General features: G+C 39.2%; 1 protein-coding gene across 2 annotated transcripts in view; it reads right to left on the reverse strand.

Annotated features, from left to right (window-relative positions):
• The window catches only part of APBA1 (amyloid beta precursor protein binding family A member 1), a 69,633-nt gene extending 67,548 nt beyond the window's left edge, over positions 1-2,085 (reverse strand). For both annotated transcript variants that reach the window (XM_026866154.1, XM_026866153.1), the window contains exon 1: positions 2,043-2,085. The gene's annotated coding sequence lies outside the window, so the exon portion shown is untranslated. The remainder of the gene's footprint in view (positions 1-2,042) is intronic.
• Between the last annotated feature and the right edge of the window lie 13,134 nt (positions 2,086-15,219).

The raw sequence follows: 15,219 nt of genomic DNA on the forward strand, positions 1-15,219 counted from the left end.
ACATGCTTCTCCTTATTCCAATATGTGGCATCTGGTGCACTGAAGTTAAGTCAGCATACTAAATTTTCAGAAATAAAAGTTACTCGGTTTGTAAGAGGAAACAAGCTTCTCCTTCAAATGCATTCCTAAGCAGTTCTATGTTTCTGTATTTCTTTAAACAACAAGAAGTAATTATACTGTGGCTACACATTATTTCAGCAAGAAGAACAACAAACAGCAAACAGCACTTCCAAAAAGTTTCAGTTGGTAAAATACGGTTTCTAGGACAGCTCAGAGTAACACATTAGAAACTCTTACACCAAATAGATTGACAGATTGCTGCATATGGTTCTGTCTGCAAATATCTCATTGCAGAAATGTGTTTCAGGTCTCTGCAATTCAAGTGTGTGGACAAAAAAAAAGAAACTGCACAGACTACCCAATTAATCTGCAGAGTGCACACTGAGAACATAAAGGTAACAGTACTTCCTCTGCGCTCATGCTCTGAAATAGGACTGAAGACCACAGACATACTCAGAAGCACTCACCTTAATACTACTGCCTAAGGCTCACTTTCAAAAGCAATATAGGAAGCTTAAATACTGCATGACTTTAAGAGAGTACAGGCTTCCAAACCAACCTGCAGCATTCTCTTCTGCAATACTGAAAGACTATTTGTGTCAAACAGTTTAACTACCTTTCTACAGTCCCCTTTGGGGACCTTCCTGCCCTATGCTACCTAGTCACCTGGTACTAATGACATTGCCAGATATGGCAGTAACAAGTCAGAAATATTTAGTTTCTAAGAGACTGCTGAAGTAGTCAGAGACACAGGTGGATCGCTCTTCCATGCCTCAGTCAGGTGTAAAGACCCAAGCAGGGGCAGACGCAAAATTGGAAATGAATACATGTCTGCACAAACAGCATCAGCAAAGTTTTTAAATTTTCTCAACTGAGAGAGCCTGTTTGGCAAATGAAGGATGGCCCAGAACTGCAAAGATGGAGAAGCTGTTCAGAATACTAACTCAGCAACAGCAAAATACTGTAAACTAGGTTTTGAGGGAACTAACAGGAAAAGCACTTACAGGTCAAGACAACAGTAACTTTGTCTTAGATCTAGGCAGAAGTTGGAAATTGCAACCAGATTATGGAATAAATAAAGACAGAATGTCAGACAGTTCCCTAAACACCAATGATGTCGACACAAATGCCCAAAATACCAAATCATCTGAGAAGTCCTGCAGTATGTCCTACACAGCACCGTTAAACTCTGTGGGACACTAAAAACAGCTAGATTAGTAATACAGTAGGTGACAGCTTGTTCATGAAGGACAACCATGGCAAGAAGAAAAGAATAATAAGGTTCTATACTGTACTTCAGGAACAGTGCATTTATTCCGCAATTCAAGAAAATATAAAAGAGTGGACTGAAGTTAAGATGAAAGGCAGGGAAGAAAACAACAAAGGCAATATTACAGGTGAAACAGATTCTCAAATTTCGAAGCAAATACAGACATTTTTTCTTAACTAGTTAACTACTCAAAAGACAGCCTATGACAGGGTAAAATACAAGAATTCATTCATTCAGGCACTGGGTGAGAAAGCAATGCAACATAGTTACTAGAAGTATGGAAGGATCCTTGCTGCTTAAGAAACTTGAAGAAGGCTACCAGGAAAGGACATTTTATTCTGACCCAATATGGAGGAATTAGTGCTGAAAATCGAGATGTCACAAGCACAAAACAATGAAGTTTAGCATTGTACAAACAGCAGGATTCTGAGTGTGACAGGATGAGGCCAATGGACTTGGGAGAGGCACCAGAGAAGGACAAATAATTACAAGATGCTTAGAATACAAGGCCTCTGAGAAAAAAACCTGAAGGAAATGGGTTTGTCCATTCCCCTGGGAGAGAAAATAACCAGCCTAAAAAGGCAACTTACTGAGATCAGATTTTAGGGGGGGGGCGAAAAAAAAAAAAAAAAGCCAACCCAAACCAAAAAGAGCAAACCCCAAAACATACAATTGTAACTTTAAAGGATAGTGGAGTTTTAAAACTGCTTACTTTTGGAGGCTCTGAAATCTCTCATCTCCTTATGTGGAGACCTAAGAAGAGATTAGAAAAATATTTAATCAAGCCTGATTTAAGTGATTCATCATACCTATATAGAGAGGAATAAATTAGCTTCATGTCTGAAAAAACCTACCGGCCTTATACTTTCACATTAGCGATACACAGATTTCAGAGCAGTAAGATTTTCTTGCTTATTAAAAACATTTACAGTTTTAAGACAAGAAAATCAAGAGACTGAGCTTTACAGCTTTCACCAAGGTTCTAATTTATTTCCAAGTAAATTAAACAGAAACACTTAATTAAGAAATGGATTGTATGTAAAGAAAATTGTGAGTAAGAAGCCAAACTGGAGCACAAGGCCTTGCAATAGCTAAGGCCCTAGTAAGAAACCATGGAAACCCACATCAGAAGTGTGAAAAACATGCTACCCTACTGCTCTGGCATGTGTTCTAGCACATACAGTAAGAAGCTGATCATGATGAACTAGATCTAGGTAGAGCTCTATGGCTAAAGTAGAATAACTATACCTAGCAACTGAAAAATGTAAGCCAAATCCAAACAGTCCAAGATGGTAATAACAGGTGAATTTGGGGCTGCCAGGCCACTCACTCACACCGAGTCAGTCCTGTTCATAACACTACATAAGGCTTACTTTGCCTGTATAATAATATGAAATAGGGATATGGATGTAGCAAAACTGGGACCACTGTCAAAAAAGTAATTATAAGAGGGCTGTATACTTGGAAACATTCTGGCAAAGACAGGGAGGTGCAAGGCTCCTGAAAGCTAACGAAAAGCTGGGCTGAAACTCCAAAAAATATATGGAGAATACAATACCACATAGAGAACAAAACGCCAAATTGAGTGGAAAAAAAAGGAAGATGGGTCTTTCAATGTGTGGACACCAACAGATGATAGTAATGCTGACAGGAGGATTCCAGCCCATGAGGAGGCTGGAGAAAATCCCCTTGGATGACATGTTGGACTCTCCATCAGTTTTCTGTTCTTAAGATTTGAGCAGGGCAGGGGAGCGTGGGGTGGAGGCAGAAAACAGATTTACACCTCAGTACTTAGAACACTATAATTTAGTAGTAATTGCATGATTCCTCAGAATTATTATAAAGTTGTAAATTGGTATATTTGCATAGAATACAGATTATTTTGCTGTTCTACCTACTTAGAGTGTTCATCAATAAACATCTTAATAGTTCATATCAGCTAAATCTCAACTCTCCATTCTAAAGGGATTCTTCAAAACAGTAACAGAATAGCAGTAACAGATTGGCAGTTACAGAAATGTATCTACATAGCAATTATTTCTGAACTTCTTTTAGGATATATTAGTGATGTTATGTGATAAAAATCTCAACTGTGAAGCAGCACAGCAAAGCAACAGCAGGGTTGAAGCCTAAATAATACCCTGTCCCAGCTGTCCCCAGTCCCATTCCAGGAGCCATCAGCCCATCAAAGACCCACATCCACAAGCCCAGAGGAGCATAGGGGCACACAACTGCAGACGGGAACCCAAACTACAGACTCCTAAGGAAGGAACACCCTATCTGTGCCCCTCCTAGAGCTGACCTGGGAGAGCCTCAGCCCTTGTCTCCAGGTGTGAAACCCATGAAGATAAGTCATCAGGAGCAGGCCTCTGGATCACCTTTTGGACTAAGTGGGGCTGCTGTCCAGGGGTGTTGGACACATTATAGGATGCAGGGGAAGAGCATTAGGTGCTTGCACAGGACTCATTACAGGAAGTTTAGTGGAGGAACTGATGACAGGAAAAGGGATGGATTTAGGTGATTTGGTGAGGAACAGGTGTAGAAACATGGAGGAGTAAAGAAGACGGAGGAGTAAGTCTTTTGCTGTGAGAGAGAGAGAAGGGTGAGGTCCCTGGTGCTGTCTGTGCTTGTGTGAGTGCTGTGTGTGTCCATCTGATATGGCTGTGTGTATACGTATATGTGTGGTGTTTACACGTGCGGCATGCACGTGTCCACTGGGAACACAGACTCAGCTTTGCTATTGGATGGATGTGGGGTCACAGAGCAGCAGCAGCCTCACCTCCCACAGGCTGCTTGCATCCAGCATGATCCAATTTCCTCTAACAGTGTTGTATTGAACCAAGTCTAGACAAGACTGTACCTGCTCTATAAACACAGTATGCAACCCATACACTGTACTCCCACCAAGCTAAATCAAAATCAGTTTGACTTATTATGGGTTAAAAAATTATTAAACAGTGTTAACAAATATGGAGTAGTTCTACCAATCATCACTAGAAAAGTGTTTTTGAAGAAACATTGTAAGAGTCCAGTTTTCTCCATTAAGACTAACAAAGAAATAGGTAGCTGCAATGCTTAAGCAATTTCTATGATAAACCCCGTGCCACTGCTTCAGGTATGTAGTATTTTGCTTATATTTGTACTGAGACAGAAAGGGATGCTCCAAGAACATAGCTAGCAGTCAGAAATTCTTGACTTGTGTCTAATCCCTTCCTGAGAGTGGGCAAGTCACATAAAATCTCTCCTTTAGTTTCCCTAACTGTAATACACAAATAGCATGTCACAAAAATTTATCAGCCTACTAGACTTCAGTGAAAATTAATCAGTGCTCATTTGTTGTGAATTCTGAAAGTGAAAAGGACAATTTGCATCAGCGAGGCGTTCTATAATGAGACAGCACTGGCAACATGAAACAGTCAGGAAGAGGAACAATTTTTTTTACAACTTCTATAAACATAGGGAACAGTTACACCCTATTTCCTTCATCTATTTTATTTTTGGTGCAGGGACAAAAATAAAGCTTAAAACAAGGCCAGCCTACTTAAACACTCAGTTTATTGTGTAACACACAGACAGAAACGATGTCATCCTGAAACAAACTTCCCGAAGATAATAATCTGTGAGAATTTATGAGAAATGTGTACTTCTTGCATAAGCGCATGCAACAGTGGGAATTAAACACATATTGAGCACATTAATTATATATGATGTGAATTTTTCACTGCAAGTTATATCAGCTGTACTGCAGCTGACTGAGATTTAAATATCTATAAATAGGGACTGTAAACTATACTGTAGAATGTATCACCAAATTCTCTGTGCACCCTGACAGAAATGCAGGAGGTTAGGAATAGGATCATTTTATTTCCTTTAAATCAAACTGGACAGCACTTGAAATTATGTATCCTTATAAGATCGTTGTTGTGGTTTAACACCAGCCAGCAGCTAAGTACCACACAGCTGCTCCCTCACTCCTCCTCTCCTCTTAGCCGGATGGGGAAGAGAATTAAAAAAAACCCCAAACTTATCAGAAAACAAGTAAGACAAGCTTAAGAGTTAGTTCCTGGAAAAAAAGGATTAGAACTTTCCTTCCAAACAGTAGTCTGAGATATTGGTCCCAGCTTCTCAGTTAACTACATAATCCCAAGGGATTGGATGTTGGTGGAACCATTACGGGCGGCATACCAGTTGGCTTCCTGAAACCCAGACTGCAGTTTCACAAGGAAAAACTTGTGCATTGTCCTCAGTGATGGCATATGACTTTTTAAGGTACAAACAACAGGTTGTCACCCACACTTTCTCAGCAGGCAGCCTCAGAACTGAATGCATGCGGAGATATGGAAAACAATTTATATTTTAACTATTTAGGATCAAAAGTTGCAGGTGCACTAGCAGGCTGAATGACTGCAGTGTACAGACAACCATGCTTTACCAAAAAACTTACAAGGCCAAGTCTATCCAATTCACATTTCTCAAATGAAGCTGAGCCACAAAATAACCTCAGTCTGCAAACCCCAGCCCCAATGACATCAGTCATGCAAGTGGACCCCACAGTCCATGCTATCAACAAGCACATCTCCATGCATGCATGGAAGCATCTGTTCTTGTAGTCCTCTGTTTGATTCAAGAGTCCAACAAGGTACGAACCTTACACTGCACAGCATCTAGCTCTACACAAGGCAAATACAAACATATTGGGCGAAAAAAAAAAAAAAATCTGATTTCTTTCATCTAATTTTAAGTATGCCTTCACAACATACTATTCAGCAGTGTCCTGGAAAGACTGAAAAGGTACTTTAACACCAGGGGTTTAGTCTGAAATACTTTTAAGGTGAGGCAGATTAAATATAACATTGCAAAAACCGATGTCAGTTTCTTTCTTTCTCCTCCTTGGCTCTAATTTCAGAAATACACTGAAGACTTTTTCTGAATCCAAGTGTGTTTTGCCATTTCATTCTATATTTTATGCACAAGTTCAGCATTGAACAAAAGCCCCCAAAGGATCAAAGTTTAAATTTCAGATAAAGGTTATTAGTCACAAAGAGAAGTGCAGAATTTGCAAAAAGATTAATGAAATGTGAGAACCTGTGACCTATAAGGCCAGGATAATCAAGGTAAAGATATAGTTTAGAGTAACTAAACTGCATTGATTTCATCATTTAGACTGCTTGGGTTTTGCATACTTTAAAACATTTCTAATGCCCTCTAGCGTGTCTTAAGATTTACTGTTTGAGAACTAGGCATCAGTTTTAAATGCTGTAAACACATCTTCATGGGCCAAGAGAAAATAGTTACATATATTCAACACAGAGGGCTCTCTTGGTCTGCATAGCCTAGGACTGCTTCTGTTTGTAGTTCCCAGGAAACAAGATCAGAATTCAAGCAGCAAACCAAATAAACTCACAACCAGACAACAAGACCTCATTCAGACCTCAGCTGGAATCTAACAGTCAGAAACAACAAACAGGCACAGAGGCAATGCACAAGGATAGAATTAGGACAAGCGTTCTAGTTCCTTACAGAAGAGTCTAGGACAGCCAAACTTGATCTTAACAAAACAAAAACCTAAAAAAGTTGGACATAAAAAAGCCCAACCTTTGTAAACTGAAGGATGATGTTGCTAAAGGGACAAATAGGCATAAATAAAATCTAGAGAGGAAGTTGTTTCTGCTGCAGGTTTTGAATGGGAGTTCTAGTGGAAGCAACAAAAAACCTTCAACCCTAGCTGTCTTAAAACACAGAAATTTTATGTAAGGGATCATCTGAGACATCAGAAACTGGTGAAAACACACTAAATTGCTGTAACATGGTATTTCTACATAAATTTCCCTCTCTCCTTGTTTTGAAAAGATAATCTGTGCTTCTGGATGAGGAAGTTCTTGAAATGCTGAGGCTGAGAAAGCATCACAACACACTCTCTCTGGTTTTATACTTTTTCCTAAGCATTCATGGCTATAAACAGGATACATGGATAATGGACTCTACTAACATTGTACAACTATTCAAATAGGCTTTTTAAAATCAGTGTAGTTTTGTTAGATTTTTGCAAAAATGCTACAGTAATGCAGTGTAGTTGTATACAGCTTACACTTAACTGACCATATTTAGGTGATCAACATTTTCACAACATGCAACTTAGTTCTACAGTAATAAAAGGTGTATCACAAGTTGGCTTTTCAGCAGTTGCGTCACACAGCAACTGAGGCACTGTCACAGGCAAAACAATCTTGACTTGGGGAATTTTCTTCATTTTACCTATTGTCAGTTAACACAAACTTCTGATTAATGATTTGGGTATTGAGAAAAAAACCATAAACAATTAAACACTTAGGGAAACACTTTTCCTCTCCCTTCTCCAGGCTTGACTTCAGTCCAACACCTTTTCCTCTCCTTCCAAGTATCAACTACTCTTGTTTTCACTCCATCTTACACTTGTCCCTCCCAGTTCCTATGGTCAAGCAACAGGCAATGCAGGACACTGGAATCAGTGTTGTATGGTTTGTTTCTGATGCTTCTTGCTTCTAACTTGCTTCCTCCACTCCAGCTTGAGTTCCTCCATGTGCTGCAGTCTGTCAGGTGTGTCCCTGCCCTGGTTTGGGTCCTGCAAGACCTGTGATCTCTTGGGGCAACCTACCCCAGCCTGTGTTGCTTGGGAGCTGCTGTCCCTTAGGAGTGTTGCTGGTCCAGTGTGGGTCATCTCCTCTCAACAGTGCACCTCCAGCCACATGCCTCCTCTGTTTCTCCTCCCTTCCAAAAGCCACTCTTAAGTCTGCACAGCAATGCCATGTGCTTCCCTGACTGGTTGAGGTTTTGATGCGCAACAGGTTGTTTTCATGAGTTTTAGACCTGGCTGGAAGTGGCCATGACTGGCTGTACTGGGTTTACGTGGCATGGTTTTGGCAGCAGGGGGGCTGCAGGGCTGGGCTCTGTGAGAAGAGACCAGGGGCTGCCTCTTGCCATGTAACAGAGGAACTCATAAAGGACTGTATCCCATGGGAGGGACCCCATGCTAGAGCAGAAGAACAGTGTGAGGAGGAAAGAGCAACACAGAGAAGATGTTATGGACTGACTGCAATCCCCATATTGCCCATCCCCCTGCATTGCACAGGGTGGGGAGAATGTAGAACAGTCACAAATGAAGTTGAGCCTGAGAAGAAAGGGGTAGGGAAAAAGCAGTTTACTTTTGTCTTAATTTCTCACCATTCTACTCTATTTTAAAATGCTAATAACTTTAATTTTCCCCAAGACAAGTCTGTTTTGCCCATGACAGTAATTGGTCAGTGATTTTCCTGTTCTTTGTCTCAACCCATGACTTTTCATCTTATTTTCTCCCCCCATCCTGTCGAGGAGGGGGAATGCAAAAGCAGCCGGGTGGGCAGCTGGCAGCCAGCCAAGGTCAAAACCACACTGGGAGAGGGTAGTTCACAGTCTGCTCTGCCACCCCTGAAGCTGGGCTCAGCCTTTGTCCTTTTAAAATTTCATTAGGTCCCATTGTTCAGTTCCTCCAAACAGTGGCCCTGCCTTTCAACATATCAACTGGTCCTTCCAGAATGGTGTAATTTGCTACAATTTATGACAGTGCCTTTTGTCCTCTCCTCTGGGTCACTGATAGAGGCATCGAACATAACAGGTCCCAGGACAGACCTCTCTGATACCCCTCTTGATAATTGGCCTCTAGACAGCACATAACCCATTAACCATGAGCTCTAATCCCAACCGTCCAAACAGTTTTCTACCCATCTGGTTGTCCTCCCTCCCAGATTGTAATGTTCCAGTTAGATACAAGAACATTGTAGGAGACTGGGTCAAAACCTTGCTAGAGTCAAGGTAAGTAACATTCCTTGCTCTCCCGTTGTCTGCAAACCTAGTCATTTTATCACAAAAAACAATCAGGTGGGTCAGGCATAATCCACCCTTGGTCAATCCATGCTGACTGCTCCTGATGACTGCCTCCATCCTCACATGCCCAGAAATGTGTTCCAACAGGACTCATTCCAACATTTTTGCAGGGACAGACGTGAGGCTAATCAGACTGTAGTTTCCATGACTGACATCTTCTTTTGAAGATGGGTGCGATGTTTGCCTTTCTCAAGTTAAAGGAGGCCTTTCCTAATCCACATGACCTTTCAAAGATGACAGAACAGCCGTGCAAATCCTTCCAGATTAAAACTTGTTTCTGGAATTACTTCCGTGTAGTCACTAACCACCCCAAAACTAAAAAAAGATATAGAAAACAGTTGTACTCGAACCAGAATAATTCCTGATTGCTCATTTTTAGCAGTCATTTAGTTTGTGTTGATTAGACATATTTTTGTTTTGCTTTTGTACCGTAAAAGAAGCTTGATTCCAATCTGAAACACTTTCATAAATTTAACTATTCCCTCTGAATTAACCATTCCCTCTGAAAGCTCTAGTAACTTTATACCACACCAGACAGCAGGATGTGCCAAGGTACAATTTGGATTGAAATTCAACATACAGAAAAGCTCATATAAACTAATTACATTACCCATTTGTTTATGCTGAGGCCCTCTGTAATACTACAGAAAGAGGCATAGCATAAGAATGTGAGCAGAATGGATTTGTGGATTATATTTGCAAAATAGTACCCAACATACTGCAGTTCACTTCCCTTCCTGCATAAGCAATATCCATTTGTTTTCTCTCAGGCATACTGTTCTATTTGTGACATGAACCAAATTATATTGCGATTCTCAGTTACTTAGAGATATGACAGTATTTCGCACCAAACCAATCTCCTTCAAATTTTTTCATTTCCTCTGGGAATTACCTTGGACATTTTCCCTAATGTAGAATCACTCAGTAAGCACAAAGAGAGAGCAGAGCTGGTTTTAGAGACAACACCCAGGAAAAAATGAGCAACAGTAACATCAGCCTACAGGAATGATTACTCCAGTCTTCAGTCCTGGCTTCCACATTATTAATTTGCAAACATCTACTCTCCTTTTAAATTGCATCACAGAACTTGCATTCAAAGGAAACAGGGAAACAGGCAGGAAATAAGCCATAATCAGCTCATAGAGTAAATGTGTCCTAACCTAATCTATGCTCCACCATAAATAAAAGCTTCTTGTCAGACCAGCAACCACACAAGACCCATGTCAGAGAAGTGTAGAGGCTTCAGATTTTGACAGAAAAGCTCAGCCAATATGAACTTTCTGGCATTTCACGTCTTCTTGAAAAGAAAGAAAGCGAGATTCCCTCCACTTCACCTACAGATTACCCATGTAAAGAGGGTGTTCAGATGTGTTACAATTTCTAAGCAACATGGAAGACAGATAGCATTCAATACAGAATACAAATAAACAGGTTAAAAACACTAGTAAACAAGTGGCCATTACATCTGGTTTACAGCCCTCACTTAAAACCATGAACTGTAAACAGACCAGCTTTTCAGATGCCTCCTAGGTATATGTTGTAAGATTTCAGCTCAACGTCTAAATTATGTATTGGAAATCATCAGTTACCATGTTGACAAACCCACTGGTATTCTCTGAAACACATACATGGTTCTTACCTTGCCTGCTACAAATTACATGTGAAATCTAACCAGTACAAATGGAAAAATAATGGACAAAATCAAGAGCTATAAAGGCAGTCATAAAATTATATGAGTATTGTGATGGAGGTACTCTTTCCATGAACACTCGGGATTACTGTTTCATAAATTAAAACAATTCTGTTGTGCAGACAACTCAAAAGAAGCTCAAATCTCTATAGCTTTCCTTTGTCTTCTAAACCACCTTGTGTTATTACTGTAATGAAGTTAATTCTAACACCTGAAGAAATCACGATCAGACAAGAAACAGAACAATCTGCAATGAGTCCAGAGCTACACAAGCAATGGTACGCACAGCTGTGTAGTCAACTGATGACTGTCAAATTTATATATAAATAAGTCCAGCTTGTCATCTTCTCAGAGGAGAAAGTTAATGCATTTTCCCATTATCTGATCATCAGATTCATTAAAAATGAATAGCTTGCTTTATTTTTGAGGTCTCAACTCTTCTTCCAAATTTGGTTGGAACTAACCAGCACAGGTACTGCTGGGAGAAAAAAGGAAAATGCAGGCTTGTGCAAATTTGTCTAGTTCTTTATAATACCAAGTCAGGGAGAAGGAAAAAAAAAAAAAAGAGCAGGCATGTTTAAACCCCTCCAGTGGATTGATTTTTAGCCCTATGTCTAGAAAAGCAATCCAACCACACAGTTATGTGACAGCAATACCGAAACCTCTGCAATCACTGAGTCATATCTTGAGATACCATCTGATACAATCATGTCAATGTCCCTGTCCCTGAAGTCAGCATCAGTGACACTGACGACATTTCCAATATGTGTATTTACTCACTTTCAACAGCCTCCAAGCATCCACGGTTACTTTGCAGATTTCAGTGTTTCAATATTCTTGCCTCTAGTTTTCACCTCTAATGAGTATGTTGAGTACTACTGACAAAATCCTGCAAAGTCCACCTTGATGCAGGTTTTAATTTCAACAGTACCAGATTCCTCTCTGTGGTTTCCCTAGTATGTCTACAGCTGAAATGAAAATTAATCTTTCAGGAAGCACAAAGTGGAATTCATCCACCCTCTTCTTCCTGCCACTGAAACAAATAAATAAATCTAGACCAGAAGCATATCAGGAAGTGTTCTGCAAAGAGAAGAAAATTACTAAATTTAAAACTTGAAAAAAAAAAAAAAAGTCACCCAAAACAAGTTGACTCTACTTGTAGGACAAGGATACCTTTGTACTTCACACTTATGAAGGAAAAAAAAACCAACCCACAACATTGCCAGAATAATCAATCATGAAAACAATCATAGCCTTTGAAAAATTCTCACTCAGGAACCGGCATTAAAAAAGTAGAAAGCAATACATTAACAAAAATCATACACTGAAAAAATAAAAATCAATCTTTAAAATTCTTTAAAAAGGAAAAAAAGAGTAACTTACTATGATTAGATTCTTTCTTACATCTTTAACCTGCTTTTCAAAGTAAATCTCTTGATTCAGCATTGACAAAGAACACATACATCTCCTTAAGCTACTTAACCTTGTTCCACAGTTCACAACCTCTGAAAGCACTGTGTTGTACCAACATAAGGCCCATGTAGTTTTTCCCAGTGCTAAATGCAACAGAATGTGATGCATCCTGTTTTAAAACTCCTACAGACTGAAATGCTCTTTCACTATAGCAACACACAGAGCTCCCATTACTTTAGTACACAGGCACTTCACAGGATAAACACTAATTTATAATAACTAGCAGCAGGCTAAAAAATCCCTTCTTCTGCCATTCTAAGAAGCAAGTTTTCTTCACTCATGAAAGATGCAAGAAAACACGGACAAAATGACTCAGTTCAGATTCAGCCAGTAAACCCCACCATAGCATACATACCTGGTTCTGTTCTCCAGCAGTAAAAATGCCAGCAGTTAAGAGTGCTAGTGTGTGATACCACCAAGGGGCATTCCTGACTTCTGAGATAGAACAAAGTACAAGCTCCTCCATGAACAATACTGAACAGCATCCTCTGAGAGAGGCCTCAAAGAAACCAGCAAGTCACTCTTCAAATCAGACAGAAATTGCAACACTAACACAGTGTTTTGAAGACAGATCATCATCTGTTCCTACAAAGATGGAGTGTGGCTATTGTTTGGTGCTCTTATGTCTCCTGCTTAAGTGGAATTAATACCGATTAACTTCTGAATTAATATTTATCAACTGGGAAAGAATAATGGGAAATTGAGTAGAAGGTCAAAGCACAGACTAGAAAATTAAAGAAACTCAATTCTTCTGAGATCCAAACAAGCTTAGTACTCAATGTAAAGTTCAGGATCATACTCCTAACAAAAACAACAACAAAACCCCCCAAAAAAACATCACCACCACCACCCATCCCCCCAGAGTAAAGAGCCTTCATAGCAACTGCATACTTCTGGTACGGCAGAGTTCTTTCACAGTCTGCCGGAGTAATTGGACATACTGAGCGAAAACACCATGCTATTGAAGTCAAAGGATAACTATGGAGAATTTATGCTGGTACATTGTTATAAGAAAATGCTGGCTACATATATACCCAGTTATCATCATACCAATGAGAATAAAAAATGTCCACTGTATTTTCATCTGTCAATTCAGATAATATCCCAGATAGAAAACAAAATACAAAAAAGAAGTCTAAATGTTACTCCTTTTTACTAAGCTATGCGAATACATTAATTTTGATGGCTAAAATTATGTTTCATGGCAGTGAAAAGGTTATATGTGAAATCAGCCCACTGTCTAGCAAATCTATTTCTAACTGATGAGTTTTCCTCTCCACAACCCACTACTTTTCTTTGTACAACAGTAGTGGCACAACCACTACTGATGGCAAGGATTCAAAATTACCTCAAATGTTTATTGAAAAATGTCAAAAGAAAATACTTTAAAAAAGCAGAAGTCTGATTATCACAAAGTTTTATATTTCTTCTAAAGTAATAGAAAATAGTCTCCTGAAGAGCTCATTCATTTGTAAAACACTGTCAAGTAAAAATATTACTATTAACTACATGAACTTTTTATGAAAGATCACTACAACTGCAAAACTGCAAGTGTTGAAATTAAGAAAAGCCAAATAAGACTTCTAATAATGTCCTTCAGTAATTGTTTATTCAATTAATCGTAACTTAAGTGTCTGCAAGAAAAAGGGAAGTAAAAAAGGAAAAAGTAGTAGTCATAGTCTGATACATAGCGTTATCAGAATTGCAGAATAAATTTTCTTTTTTAAAAGCCAAACATTTAAACTCTATTATTCGATAGATTAATCCAAATTCTATACTTCATATAGCATCAACCCTTTAAAGACCCATACAGAACCTAAACAAACACCAAAGTTCATCAAAGCCACAACCAAAATAGAACTTTTGTAAAATAAAAAACAGATCAATGTTGTTTTATCTATATGTGAGCATTTTGTGGAATATCACATCTGAAGTATGCATAATGTTTTTATACAAGTTGATATCACTCAAATAAAAACGTACAGACATAATTAAATCTTCATTAAAGATTTAATATATTATGTTGCTGTTTTTCAACTACTGTTTATCAAAAAGCAAACAGAAGAACCACACAAGTTTAGAAGATTTATAACCTAAGCATAACATCATGCTGAAAGAAAACACTCTATGATTAAACAGTCTGGAAGGTAGGCTCTTATTAAGTTGATAATCCACAAACAATACTTTAAAGTGATTAAACATTTCTTTATTTCTTATCCTTAACTTTGCAGCTGCTGGCCAATTTTATATTTATTTTATAAGAGTCTCAAAGATAATGGACTTCATTTGAGCTTCACAGGCAATCCCAGTTCATCCTCCCAGTAAGGGAAAGGTGAGCAGAAGTCTGTCAGTGGCTGGCAGACTGACCTGCGGGCATGACCAGGCCAGCAGTTCAGTAGGTCTTCAGCCTGACATTATTATCCTCACACTCTTCTGCTTCTCAACCAATTTCCTGGCTTTCTTGGAGATGTGTAGTAAGGATATAGGGAGTGGGACAAGAAAGCAACAGAGCAGTAAAAAAAAGGCAAACTTATGAAATCCTTATGAATCTTACAAAAATCAGATTCCAGGTGTCCTTGTGCTTCTTTAATTCCTCAAGGGTTTTCTTCTCCAAAGCACCAGGGGAAATCACAGTCCTGTGGCTGTCTTTAGTGCATTACAAAGATGCCCAATGCCAGACTCTCTTCATTTAACCAGTCATGGCTTTGTACCAGACCCAGCTCCCAGATCCTCTCATGGAATTTTTTCCCCATAGCAGTGCTTTCACATCCATTTTTAAAACCTTGCACCCACCTGTCACTTATAGGGTAGCCCTGATGCTGGCCAG

Source organism: Athene cunicularia (genome assembly GCF_003259725.1).
Source record: "Athene cunicularia isolate RWA chromosome Z unlocalized genomic scaffold, athCun1 chrZ_part2, whole genome shotgun sequence".
NCBI lineage: Eukaryota > Metazoa > Chordata > Aves > Strigiformes > Strigidae > Athene > Athene cunicularia.